The sequence below is a fragment of the Nipponia nippon genome, unplaced genomic scaffold (assembly GCF_047370975.1).
Source record: "Nipponia nippon isolate SJK-2023a ecotype South Korea unplaced genomic scaffold, ASM4737097v1 scaffold_12, whole genome shotgun sequence".
NCBI classification, from domain to species: Eukaryota; Metazoa; Chordata; class Aves; order Pelecaniformes; family Threskiornithidae; genus Nipponia; species Nipponia nippon.
The window spans coordinates 13,217,841-13,227,484 of NW_028262313.1; the positions used below are offsets into that span (position 1 = coordinate 13,217,841).

Sequence of the window (9,644 nt, forward strand, 5' to 3'; positions counted from 1 at the left end):
CCACAGGCTTTGTCGCGCGCCCGCAGCCCCAGCTCGCTGGTGATGTCCCTCCGTCCTCAGGACTGCTTGGCGGGCTCTGCACAGGGCTTTCCGCTGCAGCTGCCTCACGGGACAGTGAGAGCAGCAGCGCCCGGCTGCCAGCACCTTGCCAATGGGCTTGCCTGGCCATGCCCTGCACCTGACCAGCGCAGCCTGGCCTGTCTCCCTATTAAATTCCTTCCTGGCTCTGGCCTGGGTGAGGGCGCTCTGTCCTGCGTGCACGTGTGTGCGCGGGGCGGGGGGGGTGGGGGGTGGGGGAGGGGGTGGGTGTGTGAGTGCAGCAGCTGGGGTCAGACCACGAGGTGGAGGGTTCCCGTGTCCCTGGGGCAGCGACTGGAGCGAGTGCAGGTGTGGGAGTGAGTCTGATAGCCAGCGAAGATCAAGCCGCAGAGCCGGTGAGCAGGTGACGTGGCCTGGGAGCAAGGGGGTGAGTGGGTGTCTGAAGGCCAGCCCTGTGTGTGAGAGACCCTGGGTGTCTCTGGTGGTGAGAGCACAGAGGGTCAGCTACGGGACTGGGGGCAGTCCCGTCCCGCTCGGGGGCCATGAGACGGTCTGTATCAGCAAGCAGACAAGGGCTGCGGCCTTGGGGGCTCCTACCCGCAGGGGCCAGCAAGTGGGGAGACTGGGATCCAGGGGCCAGCTACTGGGCAGGCTGAGTGTCTGAGCCCAGCTGCTGGAGGGCTACACCTTGCCTACCGTCCTTGGCACGAGGGCCACAGAGCACCTATCTGCAGAGCTTACTGGCTTCTCTTGGTTTGCTTAATTATTGCATTGTGCATATACAGTTATGTGATAGAATGCCAGATTGCCAACACGAGGATTAGTATTGTCCAATACATGAACGTTCCTGTCTTTTTGATGTTAACGTTCTTTCCGTTGATAGCACTTTTCTATGGAGAGTAGTAACAAAGTTCCAGGGAATGCTTAGTGTACTTTCTAGATGGATACTTCCCGTAGTGTGCAGGCTGAACGACAGCTCTTCAGTTATTCATCCAGGAGTTCAACAGTTCCTAGGAAGAGAGAAAGAAGACTTGAGTCTCGGATTGTATCCAAGCCTCAGTAACGATTAATTTCACTCCAACAGCATCTACAGTTTCCCATATTCCTTTCCCTCGAAAGTGCTGCAGAGCGATCCACGGTTTTCCAAGTGACAGGTGTTGAATTCTCACCCGATCTCCTGGATGCCACACAGAGGTATTCAAAGGATCCTGCTGGTGTTGGTTCAGCACAGGGGATTGTTCACAACGTCTGGATAGTGGACTGCCATTAGGAGTCTGCCGTGAGTTCAGTGCTAGTACAGCTTCCCATAAGTTCCTTACCCAATTAGCATTACTGTTTCGACATTTCAGCTGTTGTTTAAGCAACCTGTTCTGTCTTTCTACTATGCCATTACGCTGAGGTCGATAGGGTAAGTGGAAAGCCCACTTAACTCCTTGCTTAAGACACCATTCCTGTACTATTTTGTTTTTAAAAGATGAGCCATTATCTGACTGTAAATCTTGTGGCACTGGGTGCAAAGCAAACCATCGGTTTAATCCTAGCAGTTGCCAATCCAGATGCAGTGTGTGTAGGGTCAACACTACCCAAACCACTTACTGTTTCAGCTTCAGTCATAATAAATTTCCATCCTTCAGAGGTATGTCTCATGGGTCCAATATGTAGTCAACTTGCCAAGTACCCCACAGCGCTCTCCCTTCCCTAAGGTTTTCTTGTTGTTGACATTTGACAAGATAATCCCTCGTATCATTACAAAATCCACAAGTGGTCACTACTTGAACTGTTTGCTATTTAGAAATGGGCCGGCCTCGTCTTGCTGCATGCTGATATAGGTCATATGCACCAGCGTGTCCTAACCATTCAGTGCTCAGGGCAGAGTAAAATCCTGCCACATTGATACTGGCTAGGTGGTCAGCCGTATTGTTCCATTTGGCCACCTGAGTAGTATTTTTCTGATGTACGGCTACATGCACTATAGCAATAGGACGGGAGTTGGCGATCTGGTATATTTGTTCCCAATATTTTCTTCCCCATACATCTCGGTTCCCTATCTGCCAATTGCGTTTTGCCCAATTTCCTAGCCATTGTCTAGCACCAGCCCACGAATCAGTGTATACGGTCCACACACCATTTCTAAGAGCTAGTACTATGGCACAGAGCTCTGCTAATTGAGCAGAATCTCCTACTCATTCACTTACTGCAAGTTGATCAGATACAGATACAGCAGCAGCTGTTCCTTGCCATTTACCCTGTATTTTGCGAGCGCTCCTGTCAGTAAACCAGACACCATCTGGTTGATGGGGACTGAATTCAGAAGCATCCTGGATAGGAGAGCGGGGAGGTTCCGTGTATTCAGTAGGCATTCCTACACATTCCACTACTTCAGTAACGTTATTCTCCTTAGTCGGGCCATCTGCAGTTACACAATGGCAGACATAGAATGCCCACCTTTGTACAGTGATCTTATGTACTGCGCCTAAAGGCAGTGATTTACCATGGAGAATAGGTTTAAGACCAGGTATAGGCACACGTAATTTTATGCCTTTTCCCCGAGTCAAAGGTTCAGTTGTTATTAGCCCTTCATAAGCTGCTAATAGCACCTTGTCAAAAGTCGAGTAATTGTGCTGAGCACTCTGCCATGATTGGGAGCCAAAAGTAACAGGGAGTTCCTTAGAACCGGTAGGCCCTTGTTGCCATAGTTCCCACCAATATCTCTTCTCTCCATACACATTCGCATTTTCCTTTAGAAGCTCCATGGCCTCTTCGTGTTGTGGGCTCCATTCCCAGACTGCATTGTTCTTTATTAAGTTATAGAGTGGTCATGCTCTTATACTAAAACCTGTAATACATGCTGTCCAAAATCCTAAAGTCCCGAGCGCAGCAGGCAACCCCTTTTTATTCTCAGGGACAGGTAACAGTTGGATTTCTTGTAGGACCTCAGCAGGAACTGTTTTCCTCCCACCTATCCATCTGCCTCCCAAAAAAGGTTACTTCCTGGCTGGGACCTTGTTTCTTTTCTGCTAGTACCTCCACCCCAATTGGCTGTGAGTATGTTCTAACAACGTCCATAGCCTGTTTCACAGGTTCTGCTGAGTATCCACCTAGTAAGACACCACCTGTATACTCCACCACAGCAACCTCTTGTGGTAATTTTAATGGTTCTAGCTCTGTAGCCACTGTAGCACGAGCAACGGCGGGGCTATGTTTAAAACCCCGTGCTAAGTGAGTAAATGTATATTGCAGTCCCTGCCAGGTAAAAGCAAATCTCTCCCTGTCTGCCTCTGATACTGGGATCCTGAAAACCATATCCTTCACATCCACTGTTGCCATCCATGGAAAGGCCTGTTTGTTACAGAAATGGACTGTATCCCTTAGACTGGGAACAGCCGCAGGGAAGCTGGTCAGTGGCAGCATTCAAGGCTCTGTAATCTACTGTTAGTCGCCACCTGCCATTAGGTTTCTTTACTGGCCGTACAGGAGAATTGTAGGGGGAATGAGACTTGACAACAATTCCCTGTTCTGCCAGCTCCCTTATCAATTCGGTAACGGAACGAATAGCACCGGCAGGCCATTTGTGTTGCGGAATATTAACTAGCTTGCTATGGGGCAAAGGAGCAGCTGCTTGCAACAGCTTAACAGTCAGGGATGCATTTGGAGGAGGCAAACCGTGGGGCAAAGAGGGTGGTGTCCCTAATTTTCCGTTTTGCCCACGAGTCTACCCATGACTGACCCTGCAATCCATCCCTACGCACTGTATTACAGGAACCCCAAAGTAAGGTCGGGCGGCCTGTCTGTCCATTAGACAGTATTAGTTTAGGGAGAGAGCCCCTTATCTAAACATGTTTTCCATCTCTCTTACCATCAGTAGTCACCGAGGGCGTTGCCCAATTTCCCCTTTTTGCTTTTGTCTCTTGCATGGAGACAGGCTGTCTCGTTTCCATTACATTTACTTTAGCTGAGGTTCTCCCCTGGCTTTTATCCTGTGGGGCACAGAGTGGTAAATCTGCTAGCATACGCTGAAGGACCTCTTGGAAAGTAACACTGTTGAAGCGTGTCTTAATGGCCAAACCTAAAGATTTCAACACTGCCTCAGCTCCCTTTATTGTAGGTCAGAAGTGTACAGGCTCACAAATCACCTCCCAGGGAGTCGGTTCTGCAGGAGGGGCTCGTCGGGCACCCAGGGCAACGGGTGCTGGTCCTTCTAATTCAGCTAAAATGGCAGTTTGCAGCAGGGCTGTTTGCAGGCTGTCTGCCGAGTTCCAGGGCCGTGCACTTTTCCCCCATGGTCAGTGGGATGCATAGGACGTCCCCAGCGCAAAGCGCAAGTCCGTAAGGGACTGGTAATATTTGGCCCCGTACTATCTAACAATATTCCCAGACCTAATGCCAACAATCGAGCTTCAGCTGGGGTAAGACGGAGCTGGTCGGCTCCAACTGTCCAGATCCGTCCACCGCTGTTTCCCCTGGCTCAGCTCCGTATCTCTCCTCCAGATCTCTTAACTCGAGGAGCTGTTGTGGAGGGAGGCGGGGTTTGTGCCCTCCCAACAACACCACCTCCCAACAACACCACCACCCCTACACCCCCCCCCCCAGCCCCCCCCCGCGGGCGTGCTCTGTGCTCTGTTGTTGCGTCCTGATTACTGGTGCCAAGAGAGCAGGGAATCCTGGCCATTATCACCTTGCCCTGAGGGGAGGGTATGCAGGTTGTGTCCAGATATGCCCGTCCCAATCATCATCATACATGGCACAATAGACTTGAGCCAGGGTGCTGCCTGGCCACCTCGCCTGCTTCTGAGCAGCTAGGTGCACTTCAAAGGAGGTAATAGCAGCTGGCTTTGTGTCTGGTGGACAAAAGGGGCGAAGGAAACATGCTGCTCCGGGTTTTTCTGCCCACGTGTACCCTTCTTCCCCCTACCACCTCTCCGTCTCCTCCTTGGTGGCTGGAGGGACCCGAGGCATCTCCCAGCGCAGAGACCAGCTGGAGAACACAGCTGTCCTGAGCAGCTCTGGGTCCAGGGGCTCCTGAGTCCCCCAGCAAACCTCGGGGAAGAGTCACTGCCCACTCCGAGGACAGGCACAGCCAACAAATGCCCAGCTGGTTGCTCCCGTCCTGCCGCACAAGGGGATGCACCGGGATTGTCTCCCCAGCTGCCTCCCTCTGCTGCACTCGCAGCCCTCTGCCCTAGGGAAAAACAAAGCTGGTGACTATTTCCCTGCTTCTCAGGCCGTGCCACAGCTACTGCTGCGATGGAGAATTTACGGAAGTGGCCATATCTTAACAATCTCTCGTCCAGCTACCTCTTCTTACGCTCAGGGAGCAGGAGGCCAAATGTGCTGTTCTGGAGTCCCGGAGAGAGCTGCGGAGTTTCAAGATTATCATAAAACGCATCTTTCGCCAATTTCTGCCCTCTTATTTTGTTCACAAAGCCATTCTAATAACCAGTTAGCAAAAAAATTGCATCCCCAAGGCAAAAAGGAAGAGGTTAGTTTTTACCCTCTTCCTCTAGCATCCAACCATTTGCAGTAGCTGGGGCTGGATCAGTCCCTGCCACACGCAGGAAATCTTGCACTGTGTGTGCAGGGCTGACCCGAAAGCAGCAGTTTTGTCCCAAGAGCCGATTCTTTGCCCGGTGTGCAATGGGCCGATAATCACACGCTCAGGAGAGATGATTTATTTCAGGTTGGCGCAAACCTGGGCGCGCGGTGGTTTCCCACAAATCAAGCACACGAGATTTCTACCAACGGCCCTTTTTATACAGTAGAAACATAACAGATGTAATCCATTACGTAGCCTTTTTGCTGCCTGATTGGTATATCTTAATATACATTCCTAACTTGGTAAGAAGATAAGTACATCTTTACAGAGCATGCTCAGAGAGTAGGGGTCCCCTTAATCAGAGGAGGGTCCCACAGTATCTGGGGGGGGTGATTTTTAGTATTATAGTCAGGACAGTGCATAGAAAGGACAGGTATGTTGTCCACTGTTTCCCTGGTGTCCTTGGTTAGTTTACATCAAAGAATCCAAAATCAATTACTACTGACATTTCAAAAGACATCCTGTTTATAAACTTTTAATATACAAGCAACATCTATCGAGCTACACTCCTACAACCTACTTATCTACCAAGTACACCCTGTTTCCTAATAATGAATTTCTAGTTAACCCCAACACCAGCACCTACAGTTCTTTCACTATCACAGGTTTACCTTTTTTTTTTTCTTCAATGCCTTCAATTCCACTTGTTCTTATCTCACTGAAAACCTAGACAGCAGGGAGCCCGGAGGAAGAAACGGTGAACATTTGCAGCCTTGGCCAGGGCTGCTGGCAATGTTGGGTGCTTCCTGGGTGAGCACCCAGCAGCATGGGATGCATCACCCTGCTCTTGTCCCCACACCACAGATCCTGGCACTCGGGACAGATCACAGACCAGGAGCACCAGCAGCTGCATGCATACCCCTTCCACCTCTCCTTTTGCTCCCTCCCTGCATCTGCCTTCAAAAGCAACATGGGAACCCCAGGAGCTGCTCCCTTGCAACTCCCGCGAGCACTGTATTGCACAAGATACTTCATTTTCCGTGCACGTCTTTGTGGCAGCAACCCCATGGGACACCCAGCCCTGCCTCATGTGCCCACCACAGGACATAGGAGAGCCGGGAGGAGGAGGCAGGGAAGAGAGAAAGGAAATAAATTAAAGTATTGCACCCAAACAGGGACGCAGCATAGAGGCAGGATGCTGGAGCAGGAGGGGTTGCTGAGAGAAATGCTGTCATGATCTCAGCTCTTATTCTCCTCCTTACTCTCCTCTTTTCACATGCACATGGCCGGGAGCCTCTGCCCCAAGGCCAGGTCACCCACAGTCTCTTCAGCCACTCCTGTGCCTCAGTTTCCCTCCTTATAACAGCAGTGCACTACTGGATTTGAGTGGTTTTTATACCTGCTTTACAGATGCAGCCAGTGAACGCCACTCCCAAGGATCAGCTTTCTCAGGAGACAGGGGAAGAGGCTCTGCCTCCTGCTGTTAGACAGCATGCCCTGGCGATGCATGCTGGTGGAAAGAAGGCAGCACAAGGTGCTGCAGGACCAGTGCAGCACCAAGGCAGCCGAGGCCTGACAAGGAGGTTTCCAGCCCTCTGAGCAGGCAGCTGCCCTCTGCCAGGCAGAAGGGGGCATTAACCAGAAACTCTCCTCCTCCAGATCTCCCCACCCCGGCCGGGGTGGCTGACATTCGTGTTTTACACCAGTGGGCCAAATGGCCCATGGCTCTAGAGGTGTCAGAAATCCTACATCTATTTAAATAAGCATGCATGGCTGAGACATCCAGCAGCAAGTCAGAGTCCTGCCAGCAAGGAAATAAACCTTACCTAGTCCCATCCCCTGGGATACCAGGATCAGACTCCATGGTTGGTAGAAAAGACAGATTCAGCACACATCCGGGTTTATGAAGATACGCATTTTTCAGTGTGTCCAGATTCACACGAGGTCTGATGCCCTATGTAAAAGCCATGTTGTATCCTCTATAACCTGCCGATAACTAGCCTGTGAGAACACATACAGTTTGATCACCTCTCCTCCAAACGTCTTCAATCCACACTTTGAAGGTGATGTGTGCCCCCCAAAGGGTCAGCCCTTCTCACCCTAAAATAGAGCTTAAAACAAAAAACCCCATGCGCTTCCTCCAAAACACGTTTGCACCTCTCACAAAAGAGAAACCAGCCAAATGATTTACCTGCTTTTCTGACACAAGTCACGCAGGGACAGCCCCCTTATACAGACACCTTTTGTAACATCCCTTGACAACCCTGACCACATCCCTGAGACTCAAGCCACAGGAACCACCCCTGCACCAGTGCTCCCATCCCTAACATATACCCTGCCACAGCACAGCACGCCAAGCCCACCACGCCATCCTGGCTCGCTCTCAAATAAATCAGTGCTCTCCTCAGCTCAGCTATCAGGCACAAGTTCAGACCTGCAATTACTTGTGGGACAGTTATTTATTAGTCAATGTCCAGCTGCCAGATTTACAGTCATAAATGCTTGATGCAGTTGCAGGCAGAAAGTACCCAATCATCCATATCTGTAAATAAGCTCTTGGGATAGCTGGATGACCTGCAGATCCAGCTACAATTACTCATGGGTGGAACAGAGAGGCACTGTTAGGCCATGCCAAAACCTGCCACCAGAGCCTGCAAGCACAACTCCAGCATCTCAAACTCACCTCAGATCCAAGTGTTACTAAACTCCACAGAAGGGAAGTGTCCTGCTTTCAGCTGGGATAGAGTTAATTTTCTACTTAGTAGCTGGTATAGTGCTGTGTTTGGGATTTAGTATGAGAATAATGTTGATAACACACTCATGTTTTGGTTGTTGCTGAGTAGCGTTTACACTCGTCAAGGACCTTCCAGCTTCTCGTGCTCTGCCAGTTGCACAAGAAGCTGGGAGGGAGCACAGCCAGGACGCCTGATCCAGACTGCCCAAAGGGCTACTCTGTACCATATGGTATCATGCTCAGTATCATGCTTCTGGGGGAAGAAGAAGGAAGGGGGGGACGTTTGGAGTGATGGCATTTTGTCTTCCCAAGTAACTGTTACACATGATGGAGCCCTGCTTTCCTGGAGATGACTGAACCCCCGCCTGCTGATGAGAAGCAGTGAATGAATTCCTTGCTTTGCTTTGCTTGTGTGCGTACCTTTTGCTTTACCTGTGAAACTATCTTTATCTCAACCCCCAAGTTTTCTCACTTTTACCCTTCCGATTTTCTCCCCCATCCCACCGGGGGAGACTGAGTGAGTGAGTGGCTGTGTGGGGCTTAGTTGCCGGCTCCAGTTAAACCACGACGGAAATAAATGGCAAAGCTGTTGAACTGGGCTTGTTTTTAGCTAAAGAGCATCTAGTCCAAGAATTCCCCTCACCTGTGTTCTTGCACCATCGCTGAAGTTTCAGCTTGGCAGCAGACCTGGGAGCGATCCTGCCCTCTGGCACTGGCAACCTAACAAATATCTACTGCTTCCCAAATGAGCAATTTTCCATGACCCTGTCAGGTCCCACCTGCGAAGGAGGGGGGAGGAGGGGGGAGGACTAAGATTCGCAAATCCTCTCGGTGTGGATTAAGGTGGGCCAACACTCAAGGTCCGTACACAAACACCAGCTTTAATAGAAAGCTTTTATAGAGACAGAGATGCAGTACAAATATTCGATACCTGCCAACCCTCCCACGGTTGTATCTACCCCAGCTATGCGGCTAAGCTATGCGGCTCTATGGAAAATTGAGGTAGGCCATGCAGTACTCTTAACTACAATTTATCAACTTTGACGACTTAATTACATTAGGAGAAGTGAAAAAGAGAGAGGGGGAGAGAGAAAGAGGGAAGAAGAGGAGACTCACCAGTCCTGGATCCAGCGTTGGACCTGCTAATGGGAGTATTCGGTGGAGAGAGCCCCCCACAGAGAGTCCCTATTTATAGATTTCAGTCTCCAGACTTCTAGAACCTTCTCTCGTTCCAGTTCCAGGAGTGGTAGAGATACCAGTCGATTAAGAAGGGCGACCAGTCAGACCAAGAGGAGTGACACCAGGACTGTCCCCCAGGCAGTAGGTGCGGGGGGGGGG

The 9,644-nt window shown here is 50.6% G+C and overlaps 1 long non-coding RNA gene across 2 annotated transcripts; it reads right to left on the bottom strand.

The window, feature by feature from the left end:
• Positions 1-776: 776 nt before the first annotated feature.
• On the bottom strand, positions 777-9,644 carry LOC148056710 (uncharacterized). Of its 2 annotated transcripts, XR_015702663.1 has the most exons (3): positions 9,423-9,644; positions 7,399-7,573; positions 777-1,049 (listed from the first exon to the last, which is right to left on the bottom strand). It is a non-coding gene; the product is annotated as an uncharacterized LOC148056710 (long non-coding RNA). The 2 variants fall into 2 exon arrangements; XR_015702662.1 differs by lacking the exon at positions 7,399-7,573.